This window comes from Papaver somniferum, chromosome 7, assembly GCF_003573695.1.
Source record: "Papaver somniferum cultivar HN1 chromosome 7, ASM357369v1, whole genome shotgun sequence".
Taxonomy (NCBI): Eukaryota; Viridiplantae; Streptophyta; class Magnoliopsida; order Ranunculales; family Papaveraceae; genus Papaver; species Papaver somniferum.
Window position 1 is genome coordinate 231652774 of NC_039364.1, and position 22457 is coordinate 231675230.

Consider the following 22457-nt stretch of genomic DNA (forward strand, 5'->3'; position numbering starts at 1 on the left):
TATAGACAGTTGGCTCATACATCTCCACATTCATATATTTGTGCATTTTGTTGTGCCTACCATAATTGATTTTTTCGGTCTAATGCAATGTACTTATAAAATTTTCGGTTCATTTAAAATTTAGAAACACGATGGACTTAATCCTTTTATATCATATCTCATTTATATTTTCAATTATTGTTATAAATATACATGTTGCGTGTGAAATTACAATGAGGAAGGATCCCCTCACATATTATCACACTATCTTACACTTTTAGACATTTTTTTGGTGAATAAAAATCAAACGATAACGGATTTGAAGCTAATATTTTAGCGATATGTTCCTCTTGCAAAGCTCGCTCTATGTTACTAATAAAAATGAGCGTATTTCGAATTACTAAACCTCACCATCTACTGATCTTACTTTCAATGGTTAAAAATCTATTGATTTTTAACGGCTCATCTTCAAAGTAGTAGATGGTGGTGTTATACGTCTCAGAATGAACTCAGTTTTGGTAGGTATGTAAAGTTTCACAAGAAGACCATATTTCCAAAATATTAGCTTCGAATCGGATACCATTAAAAAAAAATTCACTAAAAAGAGGTCTAAAATGTGAGATAGTATAAGATAGAACATGTGAAGGGATCCTTCTCAATTACAATTGTGTGAACAAAGATAAGACCGACAAGTTTTACATGTTTATCTGGGTTTATAAATATACATTTGGCCGTTTTGTATGGATCATGCTTAGTTATGTACGGGATGGAGCTAATCTGCATATAAAACTACAGTAAAGTGTTAATAAGTCAATGAGTCGTGTAATCATCTTAAATACAAGTTTGCATATTGGGATGATGGAGGAGATTGAAAATTAGCCAAATGAACAGGAATTCAAAAGATGGGAGAAGGTGCACACCAATTTTTGTTTTCCTGTGTTGGCTGATCTGTTCTAATTGTCTATGTTTAAGTTTCAGCAGCGATCTTTCGATTGCCGGAATATGCCTATAAGTAGGCTTAAGTTGTCATCACTTTGAGGGAGGAAATATACACTTTTTATATGGATTTAGGTTGGAACCATTTTATGCTTCTATTTGTTAACAGAAGAATGGCTTGTGTGACCCATTTTATGGTATCCAAATGCATTTATTTGTTAATTCTAATATATTAGTATTATCACTACCGATATATGCTTTAAGAATCAATAAAAAAGTGTCAGATGTTTTGTCTTGGGAAAAATTATATCTAGTGTTGTTTCACGTAAACACACTAAATACTTGGACAAGTGTATTTCACATGGTCATGATTTGGGTGTCCTAGCTTTTACTATTTTAGGGGAACTGGGCGAAGATACTGTGTTTTTTTTAAGCGTCTGAAAAATTGTTTAGTTAGCAATGATGCTGGCAGTGGTTTTGGTAATTTTATTTTTCATACATTAGGAGTTTCTATTCAAAGAGGTGTTGGAGCCCAACTTGTTGCTAGGTTACCAACCAAAAGCTTTGTTTAATCTTAATTACAATTAAAAAAAAAATCAGAAAAGCCAATAGATAAAAAAAAATAAAAGAAAAAAAATCATTAATAGCTTGGTTGGATACTATTTCAGAAGTTTTTTTTTTATATCTAAAAGTATAAAAATCAAAAGTTAATTTGGATACATAAAATCAGTATTGTTTATAAAAGCAAAAAAAAGTTAACTTTTTGTGAAACAAAAACATTTTGATTTTGATTTTTGTTTCTGGTATTCAGATATTATCGGATATCGTATATCCGGTAATCCTTAACGGTGACGGATATAGTAGAGGTCAGATTCATTTTCGTAAGTACGTACCATTGACAGGTCTAGGTCAAATGAAATTGAAAAATCCAATCTCCACACTGGCAGACACCTAATAATGGTCATCACTAATATTTGAGAGATATGGAGTAGCATGGAAAATAATATATTGTTAGACTTTGTGTTGCTTTAGCAACAAATCAGGCTTAAGCCTAGTTTGGTATTGCTGTGAATTTTACAAAAGTGCTTTTCTGTTGTGTTGTGTTGTGCATTGCTGTGCTGTGCTTTAAAAATAAAATAGTCTATTAATAATAAAAAAAATTATTTTGAATATTATTTAAATAAAGATAAAAAATAATAATAATTCTTATTCATAATCATATTTGAATCATTTAATTTTATTTCAATTTTTAATTTTTACCTTTAAATACTATTATTATTATTATTTTTTTAAATACTATTATTATTATTATTATTGTTGTAATTATTATTTTATAACAAAAATTAATAAAATTTGATTAGTGAAATAATTGTACATAAGTAAATATTTGAGGGTAAATTTTGTCTTTTTAATATAATAACAAGGTTAAAATAGAGAATCAATTAATTAAAATTGAGTGGGTCCATAACTTCTGCTTTTACTGCTTTTAAAAGCAACTCTTGGGTAGATTTTAAAAGTTGGCCTAAAACAGAAGTGCTTTTGGAGAAAAGCACTTTAAAAAAAGTTTACCAAACGCTATTTTTCTAAAAAGTTTGTAACAAGTTGGTTACAAAGTGCTTTTATAGGAAAAAAAAAAAAAGCAATCCCAAACGGGGCTTTAGTTAAGTTAATCTATGCTTAATTCTAATCTAAACTGGATTAAGTATATGCTAGATTAAGAATTGATTAGAGTTAAATATAGGAATTAGATTAGTTTAATGTTAGCTGAGGTGTCATGTTGACTAAGCATGACTCACCTAGTGAGGTGTCATCCAACTAATGATGGACAAGTTGGATGACACACAACTACTTAAGGAATGACTAAGCCCTCTTCTATCCTCTTTCATATATAACCAGAATTTCTGATTTACCATTGATTAAGATAGAGGAAATAGAAGTAGAAGCTAAGTCATTTACCTATTCTAATTCTGCGATGCTTTTATTTCCTGTTACTGAATTGTTAAAGGTATTTGTATCATGTTCTTAGCTGTCTATAATTGATTGTTCTTACTAATACAATCATATGAATGTTGTAGCTAAGTCAGAACTATCATGGTGATCCATTCTAGTTTAGTATGTGCTAATAGCTCTGCATAAGGTGATTTCTAGTTTGTTGAGCATGTTAATACTAGGGTTAAGAATATTCTCAGCATAAGGGTAATTATATGATCATGTTTAAGTCTAATGAATGATGATTATGAAGCTGAAATTCCAACATTCTACTTTTATTTTTCCTAGTTATTTCATTATCTTCAACTAGGGTGTATACTGAATGGTGTTTTTGGTTTAGTATTAAGCAATCAGATAGAGAAATGGAATGAATTAATCTATCTACATCAACCCACACCTAGATGTGTAATATTTTCACTGTGTAAGACATTGAATAGCTTAATACATGAGTTGTAAAGGTGACCAAGCAATAAAATAATGACTGCAAATAGGTTACCAGTAGTTCAGGTTGCATCTGAAGCTGAGGTAGAGTGTGTTGCACTTTGAAAAGGTGTTCTGAAACATGGCATATGGAAGATATTGACAGAACTATTCCATGTTGTTCGTGATTACAGTCCTACTATACAAGGTGTTATTGCCTTAAAGTTTATCTATCAGCATGGTTCTATAGAAAGTATATTCGACAACACTGAGAACTGGATGAGCTTATAACAAACAGACTTTACTGTAGACTTCTACGTAGGGGTAGTGTTGAGCTTGTTGAGACTATTCTAGAATGTGCAAGCGGATGTAGATGTCCTTGACACAGATGGAAGCCTTCTAATTGTGTATATTTTAGCATCCGGATCTCCAGTATGTGACCATACTCTCATAAGAAGAGCCGCTAAATTCAGTTCTAGTTTGTGGGAAGTTTTCAGTCCAACAGTTGCACATGTTTGTGCTTACCGTGGCCAACCAGACTGCATACAAGAGTTTCCACAAGCAAGGGCTTAACCAAAATCAATAGATGGGTGTGTACTGTCCCTTAAGTTCAAGGTTGTTGAAGCTCCCCAAGTTCATCAAGTTCCTGAAATTTTCTGCTCAACCCAAAGCTCTTTATTATCAAGTTGCTACTAGTTCTGTTAGAAAGTTATTGTTACATGGGGGTCTGGTTCTGAGGTAAATAGTCCTTCATGTCTTGTTAGTTCAGACACTGTTTTCTTACTCAACAGAACGAGTGAAGCTAGTGGCATGTCTGATCTGGTCAACTAAGTGGGTATTATGTTGGAGCTGTTTGGACTAGAGTTAACTTAGTAGATTGGAATTACTTAAGAGTATGAGTTCCAATGATTTTGACTCTTGGTCTTACTGGATTATAATTCTCTTGATGATAATGTTGAAGGAACCATGACTTTGGTTTGTGGAATTCAAACAGACGTGAGTAAAGAAAATTAGATTACAGACTTACTAGGAAGAAGAACAATACAGAACCTTCAAAACAGATCAAAGAGAGCAATGAAGTTGTTGGATTTGTTCTGTTCCGGGATGTTGTCTCGTAAGTGGTGCATTCTACTAAAGATCAAGTCATTGGATTGGCAGAGGAAGAACTGGTCTGAGTTTACCAACCTCCATTCTTGTATAAGTTCCGGTGGTACCTCTGCCGAGTATAATTCTCAGATCATTGAAACACAATAGCTCTGAATGTTCCTTGGTTTGAGAGTCTCCTGATTGTTAGTCATACCGATGGCTGATTCCTAAATGTATTTGACGTGAGTAATGCCCTGGTTGAGTGGGAGAAAAAGTTTTTTCTCTGCTCAAGAGTGAAAAAGCGGGGGTCTAACAATACCACCCAATATTTCGCTTAGCAATCTGTATGGACTAACTCCGAAACACTTTCTAGAGAATCAACTAGATAGTCAGACTCAATCTAGGTAAAAGTATCTCAAGGAGTTAATATCTCTCTCTTGTTTTGATTCACTCAAGCTAATAGAAATCAACGAGTCTATAATCAAACACAAGGAATAACTTGGACGGTACCAAAGACCAATGTCCAAAGATCAATCAATATCAATAAACAACCAAAGGTCCGATTTCCAATTGATTGATTCAAACGCACAACCTGTATTATTTCAATTATATAAACAAATATAATGCGGAAATAGAAATAACACAAACACCAGAATTTTGTAACGAGGAAACTGCAAATGCAGAAAAACCCCGGGACTTAGTCCAGATTGAATACACACTGTATTAAGCCGCTACAGACACTAGCCTACTCCAAGCTAACTTCGGACTGGACTATAGTTGAACCCCAATTAGTCTCCCACTGATCCAAGGTACAGTTGTACTCCCTACGCCTTTGATCCCGGTAGGATACTGCGCACTTGATTCCTTTAGCTGATCTCACCCACAAATAAGAGTTGTTATGACCCAAAATCGCAGGCTTTAACAATATACAAATCTGTCTCACATAGACAAGTCTATCAAAGGATCAATCTGTCTCCCACAGAAAAACCCTAAAAGTTTTTGTTTCGTCTTTTGATAATAATCAAGGTGAACATGAACCAATTGATAATCCGGTCTTATATTCCGAAGAACAGCCTAGACTAATCAATCACCTCACAACAATCTTAATCGTATGGTAGCGAAACAAGATGTCGTGGAATCAAAAACGATGAGACGAAGATGTTTGTGATTAATTTTTTATCTTGCCTATCGGAGAACTCTCACGATATCAAGCCAATCAATATGATTGTACTGTTACGATAGAAGATGCATGATCAGATCACACAACTACGATAAAAGTAGTATCGGTCTGGCTTCACAATCCCAATGAAGTCTTTAAGTCGTTAACCTGGTTTTAGAAGAAGAAAACCAAAGGTTAAAGGAGAAACGACTCTAGCACGCAAACTTGTATCACACGTAAGGTGTGGGGATTAGTTTTGAACAATACTAGATGTCTCATTTATATAGCCTTTCAAATCAGGGTTTTGCCTTAGTTACAAAGCAATCAATATTCACCGTTAGATAAAAACCTGATTTAGATTCAAGCTAATATTTCTCAACCGTTAGATCGAAAACTTAGCTTGTCATACAAAAATGATTATACACTTCTAGGTTTGTTAACCGTACCCAAACGTACATTGTTGGTTCAACAATAGTCTACCCAAAGAGGTTAATCATATGAGCGTTTCATACCAACCATGTTCTTCTTCACCATAACTAGTTCAATTGACTCAAATGAACTAGTTAAGAGAGTTGTTCAATTGCAAGGAAATCTTATGTAACTACACAAGACACAATCGAAGCAAACATGATTTGATTCACTCGAATCGGTTCATGAACTTTAATAGACACGGTTTGCAAATGCATTCCTTAATCTTTTAAGATTAAGTTCAGAAATCATCTTTAGATATATAACCTTCTCAAGTTCGCAGACTTAAGACACCGGATAGAGTTTACAAACTCCAGCAGAAATTCTCGGGTTCGAGAACTACGCCGGTTCGCGGACTGGGTTCACGGACTTGGCTCACGCAAGTAGTTTGTCAACTCCAGCAGAAATTCTCGGGTTTGAGAACTTCGGCAGTTCGCGGACTGAGTTCGCGGACTTGGCACTTGCCATACTTCCGGTTCTCTTGATCAACAAATTCGAAAACTTCGGTTCAAGGGATATATTGGTTATGTAATCTAAACTCTCATTCGAATCATTGAAACATTCTTAGAGGACGTTAAATAGTTGTTACACTATTTCTCGTCAAAGCAATTTTCAAAGTGATTGAAACATTCATGACTTTCGTCACTAGGTAAAGATAAACTTGGTCGAAGCGAAAAGCTTACCAACACATATTTCGAGATATAGATAGGCGGGGTATACTCGGCTCGAAATACCAAATGTGTATGATCTAGTCTATATATATAGCATATGATTTTTGTCTCAAAGAGTAGGAGATAGAATAGATAGACTTTTGAGTGACAGATAAGTTCAAGTCTCCACATACCTTTTTGTCGAGAAGTTCCACCGGTTCCTTGAGTAGATCTTCTACTTGTATGATGAATCGCCATGAAGTCCTTAAGCTCAACTACACTTACTATGCTAGTCCGAGACTTAGCTATAAGAGACTAGAAATCAAGACTTATAGTTTTGATCACTAACATTGACAAACATGCTTGAGATAGAAACGCATGCGAGTTTGACCGAGCAGTGCTCTAACAATCTCCCCCTTTGTCAATTTTAGTGACAAAACTATCAATACATATGGAATACAAAAAAGATAATGAAACTTTAGTAGCTCCTATTCCACATGTCTAATCTTCAACATTCCTCGAAATCTTCGTCACTTACAAGTACTCCAATGATCCCAAAGGTTGTAAGTTTAACATCACCGTTGTTGAAGATCCGTAGCTATAACAATGAGAAAACATCGGTCTCGATCATTGTTATACAGTGTCATAGTATTATTATATAGTATCAAAGTCCAATTGTATCACAACTTCAACAAAAATACTATGCTGATATGTATCACTCCCCCTTAGTCAATACTCCATCTCACATGAAAACCACTCCCCCTTACACAATGATCCGAAAACCATATGTATTTGTAGTGCGAAATACATATTAATTCTCCCCCTTTTTGTCAATAAAATTTGCAAAGGTACAAGAACGGGATCATAATGAAATTATCATAAGATACATTTCATGATTGAGAGAAAGAAACACACGTCATCTTATTTAGATGCAATCATATAGCCGAAGCTAACAACATTCATTAAGGAGTTTAAAGATACAAGATAACCCCTCTAAAATTCCACAGCCGCACACCCCTCAAGATATGACCATTAAGCAAAAGTTCAAAAGAACTCTCCCCCATTTGATGTCATTCCCAAGGGAACAACAACGAGCGACCTTAATTTCAAGAGAAACGAAGGATTTTATTGGACACCAAAACCATGAGAATGATTTTTATATCCAAGACTCAATCAAATTATTCATAAGCAAACCCATGAATAATCTAATCAGAATACAAAATCAAATTAACCACAAAAGTGATCAATTTAATTAATTGTGCTCAACATAAGTAAACTTACGGAGCAACGACATACAAGAGAGTGATTGGCTTAATCGTTCATCTACTCAACACAAGAGAACTTGTGGAGTAATAAATAAATAACCAAGAAGATGATTAATTTAGTTCTAAATGCTCAACATAACGTACCTTACGGAACAACCAACCAAGCTAATAAAAAATAATCAACTTAGTTGTATCGTGCTCAACATAAGACACACCACGGAGCCTCACGATAATACAAAAATATGGATCAATGAAGATCTATACCGTGGAATACACAAGGATTCATTCTTTTGCACAAGCATATACAATAGCAATAATCCTTGGATACAAAAGATTTTAACCTATCTTCCATCAAGGGTTGACGATATAGGCTTAACTATTGTATATGTCAAAAGTCTATTCATTCTTAAACCAATACATGAATACCGATCGTGAACGACTTTACTTCTGACAAAAAATATGGGACAACAAAGTTCACGGATGTAAACGCAAATATCCCATAACAAGTTGCATTATAACAAAATCAAAAATATTGCAAAACATCATCCTCCAAATAGTTTTAGAATTTTAAACCAAAAAACCTAAAAACAAGAAGATGAAAATAATAGCTATGTGTAGTCACAATCATCGCTATTCAAAGCACTAGTTATTCTTCCAACTAAACCAAAAAGAAGACTTACTAGGCATTGTAAATTTTCCTCAAGGCATCTACAGAAAACTCCTTCTCATTATTGAAAAATCCATTAATAATGGGATCGTTCAATTCCTCTAGATCTTCAGAAATGTCAGTTAACTCACTAAGTTCTCTTTTTAGATCACGCAGAGTATTCTTGGTTAGAGACAACCTTTGTTCATAGTGAGTTATCTCTTCCAAAGAGGAAATGATTCGAGATTTTAGGTCATTTCGCTTGTTGATGAAATCTTTCACCATGTATCTCAAATGATTATTATGATACACAGAAAAGAGACAGTTAGAGGAAGAACCTTTTTCATAGATTGTTGACTTCTTCTTTATCATCCTCGAGGAAGTGATTCCTTTGCACAGATATACGTTGACTGCTTCTACTGCATCACTTTTGGAAGTGCCTCTGGTTACAGGAGCCATGAGAACTTATGACAGGGAAAAAGAATATGAGAAGATTTATAAGTGTCAAACCCTAGAGATCCTTGACACAGTCTTCCACAGTTTAAAAGTCCACAATCTATATTGTTATGAGAATATTTTCTTAAAAAAAATAGATACAATACTTGAGTCACACAAATGCAGAGCCTCATTTTCTCAAGTTAAGGATGAGGATGCAAACGTCTCTGGAGTTAGATAGAGACAATGTGAGCCAGACGCTCCCCTTGTTTACCAAGGCTTGTTGTATAAACAGGTTTCCTTCCTCTTCTGATTCTGGAAGCATTGCTTTTATAAGACTTTTTTTGATTCTCCAGATTCATATTTTGCATGCTCTTTTGCAGCCTGGACATTCTTTTGTTGCTCCTCTTGAACTTCCAACACGTGCTTTGATCATGATTTGCGTTTCCACAAAACGAACAAATCGATGATTCCTTGTCTTATTGAAGTGCCTTCTGTTTATCAAAACTGCCAACCTTTGATTTCCCATGACACTTTGGACCATGGTTGACAATACCTGCAGACTTGCTTTTAAATCCTAAACCATTGGTATTTCCAAAGGATTTCTGACCAAATAATATTGTTGAGATTTTATCAGAACTTCCAGACAATCGTTGAAGATCATCTTTGAGAGTATTAATCTCTTTTTCCTTTAAAACAACGGTTTTGGTGAATTGATCATTAAGACAATCTATTTCAAGATCTTTTACCTGGATTAAAGATTCTAGTTTCTTCAATGAAGCTTTTAATTGAAGTTTTTCTTGAAGAACCTCTTTATTCAAGAATTCAAAAATCCCTGTGTCAGACTGAACTTCTGAAACAGACCTTGAGTACGTGGAGGTTTCCGCCGCGAGAGCTGCGGTTTCATCACATCCAATAGACGCATTCAAAACGTTGACACTTAGAGAATTTTCTTTCATAGAATCTTTAGTAGCAACAGCTGACAGGAGATGTTTATCAAATCTAATACTTCTTTTTACAAATTCCTTGATCCTTTATGTGAACAATGGTCTATCAAACCTATTATCATTAGAACAACACTCATCATCCCAAGACAAGTTAGAGGATTTACTTGTCTCAGAGACAGCGTTGAATGCAAAGGTTTGAACAGAATTTGGATCATGAATTGTCACCTGTCCAAGAGAGGTATTCATGGATAGGGTGTTGAAGTTATTTCTTCCATTGATGGCATGCTTCTTAGAAACATATCTCTTGTCTTCAAATACAGTTTCTAAGATATCCAAGGCATCTTTAGACTTAGTGCATGTAGACACATAGTGTTGAAGGTCTGGGGTAACGTCCTGTCTGATAGAATTTAATCCGTTAGAGTTTTGCATTGCAGCAAGAGATTCTTCAGGACTATAACTACCAACATCCTTAGGTATACATACATCGCCTTTTGAATCAACCGGAGGATAATAGCCATTAACTATACGTACCTAGGTTTAAAAATCACAAGCTTGAAGATAAGAACACATAGCAACTTTCCACCCTGAGTAGTTTGAGCCATCAAAGACTGGTGATACGTTTACTGAGATAGCAAAGCTGTCCATAGAGTCAGATCGCTACAAACACTGACTTGTAAGGTCTTGAACGTGTTTTCCTGCTCTGATACCAATTGAAAAAGCGGGGGTCTAACAACACCACCCAATATTTCGCTTAACAATCTGTATGGACTAACTCCGAAACACTTTCTAGAGAATCAACTAGACAGTCAGACTCAATCTAGGTAAAAGTATCTCAAGGAGTTAATATCTCTCTCTTGTTTTGATTCACTCAAGCTAATAGAAATCAGCGAGTCTATAATCAAACACAAGGAATAACTTGGACGGTACCAAAGACCAATGTCCAAGGATCAATCAATATCAATCAACAACCAAAGGTCGGATTTCCAATTGATTGATTCAAACGCATAACCTGTATTATTTCAATTATATAAACAAATATAATGCGCAAATATAAATAACACAGACACCAGAATTTTGTTAACGAGGAATCCGCAAATGCAGAAAAACCCCGGGACCTAGTCCAGGTTGAATACACACTATATTAAGCCGCTACAGACACTAGCCTACTCCAAGCTAACTTCGGACTGGACTATAGTTGAACCCCAATCAGTCTCCCACTGATCCAAGGTACGGTTGTATTACCTACGCCTCTGATCCTAGCAGGATACTACGCACTTGATTCCCTTAGATGATCTCACCCACAACTAAGAGTTGCTACGACCCAAAATCGCAGGCTTTAACAATAAACAAACCTGTCTCATACAGACATGTCTATTAAAGGATCAATCTGTCTCCCACAGAAAAACCCTAAAAGTTTTTGTTCCTTCTTTTGATAATAATCAAGGTGAACATGAACCAATTGATAATCCGGTCTTATATTACCGAAGGACAACCTAGATTAATCAATTACCTCACAACAATCTTAATCGTATAGTAGCGAAACAAGATGTTGTGGAATCACAAACGATGAGAGGAAGATGTTTTTGATTACTTTTTATATCTTGCCTATCGGAGAACTCTCACGATCTCAAGCCAATCAATATGATTGTACTGTTACGATAGAAGATGCAAGATCAGATCACACAACTACGATAAAAGTAGTATCGGCCTGGCTTCAAAATCCCAATGAAGTCTTTAAGTCGTTAACCTGGTTTTAGAAGAAGAAAACCAAAGGTTAAAGGAGAAAAGACTCTAGCACGCAAACTAGTATCACACGTAAGGTGTGGGAATTAGTTTTGCAAAATACTAGATGTCTCCTTTATATAGCCTTTCAAATCAGGGTTTTTCCTTAGTTACAAGGAAATCAATATTCACCGTTAGATGAAAACCTGATTTAGATTCAAGCTAATTTTTCTCAACCGTTAGATCGAAAACTTAGCTTGTCATACACAAATGACTGTACACTTCTAGGTTTGTTAACCGCACCCAAACGTGTACATTTTTGGTTCAACAACAGTCAAAGAGGTTAACCATATGAGCGTTTCATACCAACCATGTTCTTTTTCACCATAACTAGTTCAATTGACTCAAATGAACTAGTTAAGAGAGTTGTTCAATTGCAAGGAAATCTTATGTAAATACACAAGACACAATTGAAGCAAAGATGATTTGATTCACTCGAATTGGTTCATGAACTTTAATAGCCACGGTTTGCAAATGCATTTCTTAGTCTTTTAAGATCAAGTTCAGAAATCATCTTTAGATATATAACCTTCTCAAGTTCGCAGATTAGGTTCGCGGACTTAAGACACCAGATAGAGTTTACAAACTCCAGCAGAAATTCTTGGGTTCGAGAACTATGCCAGTTCGCGGACTGGGTTCGCGACTTGGATCACACAAGTAGTTTGTCAACTCCAGCAGAAATTCTCGGGTTTGAGAACTTTGGCATTTCTTGGATTGAGTTCGCGGACTTGGCACTTTCCATACTTCCGGTTCTCTTGATCAACAAAGTTCGAAAACTTCAGTTCAAGGAATCCAGTGGTTATGTAATCTAAACTCTCATTCCAATCATTGAAACATTCTTAGAGGACGTTATACAGTTGTTACACTATTTCTCGTCAAAGCAATTTTCAAAGTGATTGAAACATTCATGACTTTCGTCACTAGGTAAAGATAAGCTTGGCCGAAGCGAAAAGCTTACCAACACATATTTTGATATATAGATATGCGAGGTATACTCGGCTCGAAATACCAAATGTGTATGACCTAGTCTATATATATAGCATACGACTTTTGTCTCAAAGAGTAGGAGATAGAATAGATATACTTTTGAGTGACAGATAAGTTCAAGTCTCCACATACCTTTTTGTCGAGAAGTTCCACTGGTTCCTTGAGTAGATCTTCTACTTGTACTATGAGTCTCCATGAAGTCCTTGATCTCAACTACACTTACTATCCTAGTCCGAGAATTAGTTATAAGAGACTAGAAATCAAGACTTATAGTTTTGATCACTAACATTGAAAAAAATGCTTGAGATAACAACGCATGCGAGTTTGACCGAGCAGTGCTATAACAAAGAGTTACATGGGTTTACGGCAATCATCGAAATATGGATTATAATGAAGGTATGTTCAACATCAAGCTTCAGGTATGTTCTCCTACGGTGCAAATTTGAACTTCATAGTATACTGTTTGTTGTATCTATGTCGTTTGATTTTCAGTTTCTGAAAATTGTAACTGTATGTAATCTGTACCTTTTCATTACTCGACTAAGCGTTTCCAAAGTGATGCTTTGAGAGTGACGAAAGAAAATTCATGAGACTAAGTGATGATTGTAGCAGTCTTGATGTAACTTTTATCGTTTCCATGTGTCGCCAAAGTGATACTTTGGGAGCTGATAAAAGCTACATATTTCGTTATCGAATGACTATGTAAACTTGCATTTCATATGTTGTTCGTATGAAGATACCCAAAGGGTAATCATACTTGTAACGTTTGTAATGGAACAAGGTGATCTATTTATACATAGTAAATGAGAGGTCTTTTCGACCCAAAAGTTTGAAGATTCCATTGAGTACTATGTATAAGCTAATTAGTCTTGTTTTTCCTTGTTTAGACTTTGTATATCACAAGTTTACCCAAAGGTGAAGTTGTGGTTATATTCTGAAATCATAATTTTGCTATCATGAAGTTTCAATGACAATTGTTAGTTCTGATTTATAGTTATATGGACTTTCATATGCTAGTATTGTTAATACCATTCATATGGAATACATGCTATTTGTTTCGTATGTATGTACAATTGTTTGACTGATAATAAGCATGTACAGTATGTTTTAGTTTGATGACGATTCATACATTGTTATTTTTTGTGTGTAAACATTTTACTTGGCAATTTAAGATTCATGATCATGGGTTTACCCAAATGTAAGCTTATGATGATATTGAATTTCGTATGATTTATACTCTGAATGTTGTAACAGAGGTTATGCCATCTCTAGAAGAGATGATTGCTACTTTAACAATGTAATTTATATCATCTGAATAGACATAGTTGTTGTTGTTATTGGCAGTTCATACTATCTAAACAAAGTTCGATGAAGTATAAACAACATTGTGTAATTATAAAGAACAATGGGAGTTTGATAGATTTTGTTTTTATTATCATTTACCCTTGTTCTTGTTGTTTATATTTTATTGAGAACGATACAAAAAAGTCCCTTATGGAGACATAGCTCATAGTGAGCACAAAAAAGTCTTTTCGGAGATGTATGTCATAATGACAACAGAAGGTACTTCAGAGACAACTCATGCTGAGTACATAAAAATCTCTCCGGAGATTAAAAAGCAGTCTCATACTGAGTACAGAAGGTCGACATATCTCATATTGAGTACAAGAAGTTGATATAGCTCATACTGAGCACAAAAAGTCTCTGCGGAGACGGCTCATATAGAGTAAAGGAAGTCTCTGCGGAGATATATCTCATAAGGAATTTGAATTTTGTTATAGTCTCTTAAGTGAGACATTAGCAGATCTCAATTGAGATCATAAGGAATTTCGATATAGTCTCTTAAGTGAGACATTATCAGATCTCAGTTGAGATCATAAGTAATTTCGGTGTAGTCTTTTGAGTGAGATGTTAGCAGATCTAAAGTGAAATTATAAAGATTTCACGGTAGTTTCTTAATTGAGACATAAGTATATATTTTGAGGTCAAACAAAAAATTTGTTTGTCGTAGTCTCTTAATCAAGATATTGGTGTAGATCTCTTTTGAGATCATAAAGAAATTATGTTTGTTGTATAGTCTCTTAATTGAGACATCAGAGGAAATATTAGTTAAGTTCATAAAGAAATCTCTTAAAGGAGATGTAAACAACTATTTCGACGCAAAAGAAGTCTTTTAATAAGACCTAAAGAAATCTCGTAACGGAGATGTAAACAACTATTTCGACGCAAAAGAAGTCTTTTAAGAAGACCTAAAGAAATCTCTCGAATAAGATACAATCCCAGTTGAGATTATCAAAGGTCTCATTGGTAAATCTCTTTTCATATTATGAGAAAATCTCTAGAATGAGATACAATAATCTCATTATGATTATAAAGAAGTCTCTTAATTGAGACAGTCTCTTCATAGATCATTTAGAATCCTCAATATCTGAGGTGTAAGGATCTTTGTTGTAAAGATCAGATGAAAGAATAAAGTTACACTTAAAATTATTGGAAGTCTAGTTTTCTGATTATAGAAAAAGCGTATGCATCTTCTAAATGGTGTGTAGGTCCTTATAGTCGAACGCTAGAGCACTTTTAACTTGAGCTTGTTGTTTTCAGTAAAAAATTCTTACTAACCAAAGTGGGAGATGTTATACTTTATGTTGGTTTACCAACAATTCAGGCTTAGCTAAGTTAATTTATGGTTAGTTCTAATCTAAACAAGATTAAGTATATGCCAGATTAAGAATTGATTAGAGTTAATAATAGGAATTAGATTATCACTCACCTAGTGAGGTGTCATCCAACTAATGATGGACAGGTTGGATGACACACAACTACTTAAGGAATGACTAAGCCCTCTTCTAGCGTCTTTCATATATAACCAGAATCTCTGATTTACCATTGATTAAGATATAGGAAATAGAAGTAGAAACTAAGTCATTGACCTATTCTAATTCTGTGATGCTTTTATTTCCTTTTACTGAATTGTTAAAGGTGTTTGTATCATGTTCTTAGATATCCGTATTTGATTGTTCTTACTAATACAACCATATGATTGTTACAGCTAAGTCAAAACTATCATGATGATCCATTATAGTTTAGTATGTGTTAATAGCTCTGCATAAGGTGATTTCTAGTTTGTTAAGCATGTTAATACTAGGGTTAAGAATGTTCTCAGAATAAGGGTAATTATATGATCATGTTTAAGCCTAATGAATGATGATTATGAAGCTGATATTCCAACATATATTAGTCACCATTGCAATTTCGTGTGCAACATAAAAATGTAAAAAAACGCCAAATTTAGCATATTTGTCTGCCTTTAAGACACTCCTAAAAAATGTTGTAATCGCGTCGTACAAATGATCAGTGGATTGTTTTGTACAACTTAGCTATGTAGGATTTTTTAATACAAAAAACTCAGTGCACTTATAGTATGTTTGGATTGCATATGAGAAGTTGCTTTATGATTTCTAGAAGTTGAAAAGTGTAGTAGTTAAAATGCCAGAAGTCAATTCTAATATCAATTTTCAAAACGACTTCTAGAAGTCGAAAAGTTAATTTTTTACGAGGAAAGATAATTTTGCTTCTGACTTCTGATCTGGTATCCAAACACGTTATTAGATGGATAAACATATTTATAAGCAAAAATTTTAACACTCAGATGATATAGAAAATGAAAATTTGCAAAATAAAAAAAATGGTCATTGGGCGGTGGAATGTTAGGGAAATTCCTATAGCAATCAACTAAACGAATTATTTCTTGAGCCAGATGGATGGGCAAACGTGATTTTGGATTATGGGAAAGCAGTGTGCGGGAATGATCAAACGCGTGGACGACCGTAAACCGCAAGCGGACAAACAGGATCCGCAAGCGGGCTAGGAAAAACCGTTGGCGGGTTTACTAAGACCGTGAACTGCTACTTTTAAACGGTCACCAGAATGGCTAGTTTTTACCCCTACAAATACTACTCGAGTTTGATTTCACAAATTCACAACAATCTTTCATCTGATCAATTTTTTCTTAATTTCAATTGCTATCGATATTCAACCATGAATCCTGGTTTTGGCTCTTCTAAGAAAGATATGGAGATGGATGAAATATTGTATGAAAAAGAAGTATTGTATATGGAGATTTTGCATAAAATGGATGAAGACGCAATTCAAGCTAGAAGAAGGCGAAATTTTATGTTGCAATTACAAACATGGATGATACCAAAGACTTTAGAGCCACATGAAATTATGACTAGAAGATTGACGTGGCGAGATCTACTTTAATACGACGACAAGATGATGCATGATTATTTTAATCATGGATGTGTCTATTCCGATAAGGCTTTTCAGTGTCGATTTCGCATGGGCCGCAACTTGAGGCAAAGGATTATTATAGTTTTTTCAGGTACAACCTTTATTTAATTATCAGTATGATGCACGACATGTATGAAGATTAGGTCTCGAACAAAAGGTCACTACCTCCCTCTGTATACTATGTTACGGCGTTCCAGTGGATTCCATAGATGACTACATCTGTATTGGAAAAACAACCACCTTTAGGTATCTCAAACTGTTTCGCGAAACAATAGTCGAGCATTTTGGTCCAACTTTTTTAAGAAAGCCTACTCAGGAAGATGTTCAAAGAATCACTGCCGAAAACATCGCGAGGGGTTTTCCAGGAATGGTAGGTAGTCTTGACTGCATGCATTGGACGTGGCAATGTTCGGTTAAATGGGAAGGGTCAATATAAGGATCATTATTCAAAACCAATTGTAATTTTGGAATCTTCGGCTACTTATGATTGTTGGTATTGGCATGCTTTTTTTGGACTTCTGGGTTAAAATAACAATCTCAACGTTTTGTATGAGTCACCATTGTTTGAAGATCTGAAGCATGGGGTTGCGCTGGGTTTCATCAATGACCATATCAGCAGAATTATATATGCAAGTTAACATATATATATATATATATATATATATATATAACTTGATAGTGATGTTTATATTCGTTATTTAAGTGTTTTAAAATGCTTTCCCATAGAGTCATTATAAACATCATTATATGCTTTTTTTGAAGCATGATCATCATTATATAAAAGGAACTAAATTTTTACACGTGGGAATTGATTCCCATAGAGTCACTTAAGATAATTTGGTTAAGAAAAGGCGGGTTAACCTGGTCCCATATTGTGGTTGAGTAGTTTTCCGCTTGGCTACCGTCTGATGCATAGTTTGCTAGATCCTCTGCTGCTTGGTTTTCTTCTCTATAATTGTGCTGAATAGCGCATAAAGGAATTTGTTGCATTTTTTGTTTAATTTCTGCAATCGTTTCTGAAATATACCAAGGAGCTTCCGTTGGGGTTTTAATCTCAAATATCACTTTAGTCCATTGTCTTATTATTTATCATCCTAAAGATATAACTGGAAGAAAAAAAACATGAAAATATCCTCTCTCCTCCTTACCTTAAGAATTGTGCAGACTTGACGTAACTCAACTTTTAATAAACCGTTGGAATAAGAGATATCATGTATAATGAAACTAGGTTGATTGATTAACCAACTAACAGAAGCACCCTCTTTACATACATGTTTAGCTAAAACATCTGCACACTTATTTACTTTCCATCATATCTTATTCACATTCTTTTTATTTATAACAGATGTACTTTCCCAGAACAAGTTGTGTGCGAAAAAGAAAACTGATGTATTACTTTTAATTTTTGTTTCCCTATAAATTGATTCATTTGAATATTTTGCATAATAGCCTTTAGTTCATGCATTAGTGGAGCTACGTTCAACGAAATCTTGGAGGTCAATTTAGAAGCAACATTTTAATGAACGAGATGTGGGAAGAAATTGAATATATACCAAGTTAAAAGAAGTTAGGTTCGTTTGAAAAATAGTAATTGATACCTTTCCCCTGCCTAATTTGGGCCCTGTTACTAAATGACAAAATAAGACATTTTGCAGTAAAATGTAAAATGAGATATTCTTAACCAACTATTTTTTTAATGATTAATTTATCCTTAATTAATTAGTGTTAGTTAAGTTTATTAATAGATGTTTAATCTTAATAATTTAGAAATCAACTAATGTTGATTCATCACCAAAACACGATTATTACTATTTTTCGACCCGGAATCGGTTTACATTCATGCACTCATAAACCGATTTTGGGTTGGTGTTTCGCTATTCACGGAGGATATTCAGAATCGGTAATGCATAGATAAATCCGATTCTAACAGTCGGGTTTTCTAGTCACATATAGACCGATTGTTTCACATAATCGGTTTATGTGAACATCCACATAATCCGATTCTAACAAAACAGAGGGAAAAAAAAAACCATACAGAAAACCGAGTATCTCTTCCATACCATAATCGGTTTATGTGGGCATTAACTTTTACCGATTCTGGTTAAACTTTCTTCGACCAGAAAACACATTCAGGACAATCGATTGACGTGTTCATGAACATCGACCGATTGTCATAGGAATCGGTAAATATGGACATGCGCCGACTGATTATGTTAAACACAGTAACCCATGATTGTTTGTAATTTTCAATCTTGAATAGATAAATCAATCACAAGTATAATAAAGAGATATAGGTTGCAATCGACGATGTTTATTTTGATTCTTTTTAAGAAAAAAAATGGATGATGAAATTTCTTTTAAATTCATTGATGCTGTTAGAATCGATGAATGAATTTGGATTTTAATTTGCAAGAGAAATGATTTGAATAGTTAAATTTAGAAGGATAAAAATTAGGATTGAATTTTAAAAGTAGGGTAGCTTTATACTTTTACCTGGTTTTGTCACGTAGTGATATGCTCCAAATAATCTCTTTAGGATCCTAATGGAAATATGTTGGAAATATGGAGTGTACTTGGAAATATTCATGATGTTTTTTTTCTTCCTTAGGCTGGTTCCTATGGCAAATGGCTAAACCCCTCCATATGCCATGCCAGGTGGCCTGGCAAACTGGCCGCACCACTATGGGAGAAAAGGTAAGCGGTCGAGTCTACACCGGTAGCGGTATAGACTCCACCGTTCGGTGGATTTGAAACCTTCAACGACTCTTTCTCCACCGCTATTAAAAGGGAAAAAATTCACACAAAAATTACACCAAACTTTATACACAAAAAATTTCCATATTTCTGTCTTATTATCTTTCAAAATGGCAAAGTTTGAATCCCAACTTGACATGGCTACCCAACTTGATTTTTATGGAGTGGTGTTTGAATCCGCCCTTAATAAGATATGTGAAGGTTTTAAAGAAATAGGTAAAAATCAAAGAAGTATACAAGTTTTGGATATTAACCAAATCAAACCTCCAACTAAGAGAAGACCAAGAAAAGTTCAAGGGAAGGAAAATTTGAAGACAAAGAAGAAGATAAACAAAAGAGACTCCGTTCATGAGCGCATTGATTGGAAGTTTAGTCAAATGAAGAAGATAAACAAGATGAAGAACATTGTCCCAAATTTTTACTTTTAAAGTCTTTATTGTAAGTTATGTCATTATCTAGATGAATGAAAGAGGCACTAATGTAAGTTAAAAATCTAAACTTTTAATGAAAGATGCACTGGTTTTATATTAATATCTTAAAATTAAAATTGGAGACAAATGATAGTTGCATTATACAAACGATCATATTTAGGGAACACCCTCAAGAAAAGATAACAACCCTCAAAGTGAAAATTTTGACCAACTCTGTTGCGCCATTCGAGCCGACACATTTGCTTCACATCATTTGCGTTTTGGCCATTATGTCGGTTTCGATAGCCTTCGGCAAGTACAACATCCCGCAACTTCACATCCTTGCTGATTATTCCGAAGCGATGACACAATTCATCTGCATTTCGATTATTGAGGTTCAATGTTTCTCTTGAAATCTCTGAAATATGCGACTCCATACAACCTCTTGATGTTGATTTTGTCCACCATCGGGCATATCTTGCATAACAAAAACATAATGCCTGCAAATGGATTCATCTTCAGATATGCTAAATTTGCGAGTGCGAACTCGAACTGCCATATTGGATTTGTGGAGTGAAAGAATGGAGATTGAAGAAATGGTGTGAGTTGAAATGAAATTTGATATTGTATCTATAGGCAGATGAAATGATAACCGTTGGATGAGATGATACGAGCGGTCTAGTCTACATCGCTGACGATGGAAAGTACACCTAACGGTGTAAACTACACCGAGCGATCGAGACTCGACCGCTCGGTAGAAACTTGATCTGACCTGGCTAAGTGGCAGTTTATCAGTTTGCCCCCTCCATACTGGGTGCTTAAATGGCAAACAATCATGTTTGCCATACCCATAGGAAGGGGCCTTAAGCATTATAATAGTTCAGAATTGTTAATTAAAATATCATTTTTATAATAAACAAAGTTTTGACTATTATCTTTTGCGCTTCTGAATGTAGTTGAATGCATATACTGTATTTTCTTTATTTTTTTTGACCACAGTTCATTAATAGAAAATCTGAATGAAGAAAAATTATAAGGTTGGCAAGCCTCACTCGCAAATAAACTTCCCTCCTTTGTAGGTGATCGCCCATTATTATAGGTGTTTAAACCCGGCATCTTGATATGGCCATGCCGATGATGTAATGCGATGAGTTATATCCCTCCATGTGTGTAAATCATACCCAACCTTAACCGTAAACTTGATCATTACCTTACCTACGATTCTTAAACGTTGCAATGCCGGTAAAAATCCTGATCTCGCATGGGACCTACAAATCCACATCATCTTTACCGCATGTAGGATAAGGCAGAAAAAAAACACAGAAAGCTAAGAGCCTGTTTGGTACAATTTTCAAAAATAGTTTTCCACTGTTTTAAAAACGTTTTTATTTTCTAAAAATTGTTTGGTAAACTGTTTTTGAAAACAAGGAAAATCAACTAAATCGGATCAAATGTAAAGATTTGTCTAAGAGAAAGTGATATTAGCCATGACTCATTTGCAGTCATTCCCCCGATCTCTTACTTTGTTCTGAAAAGAAAAGAAGAACAAAAAAAAAGTAAAAAGAGAAAACACATAAAATAATATTTTGTTGTTTTCAAAAACAGATAGAAAACGTTTTCTGAAAATGTCCCTACCAAACACGTTTTCTCCTGTTTTTTGTTTTTCCTGTTTTCAAAAACAGAATTGAAAACTGTACCAAACAGGACCTAACTATCTGAAGCGTCCATCTAAGCAATGTTTACATGATTCTTGTTATTGTTTCTCATTCATAGTCATTGTTTGCAAGCGACATAATTGGATGCCCAGAATGAATAGCGTGCGAGATTTACGAAGCTAACAGGCATTGCATGTTTGATATATACATATGATATGAATCGTTCATTTGATCGATTATATGGCTTGGTAATATATTTTTAGTAGCCAATCAATTTCATACGTTTATCCTTTACTAACAAATTTTAAAGATTTGAGTTGTTGGAGATAGAAACCAGAATATGGACACTTGAGCGGATCGTGAAAATGCAAGGAGCACAGTGTTATATTCCCTTTTACTTCCATGGAATTATTCCAATTTTGATAATAATCGAGCAATAATTTGGAACTGGTACGTGACTGAATGTTCTCCAACACACATGACTGATTTTCCAGACATTTCTATGAACTATGGAGTCCTACAGACAATACTTTTGAAACAGGTAAAAACCAAGGACATCGAAAACAAGGACGATGAAAAATAAAACCATACTGAGT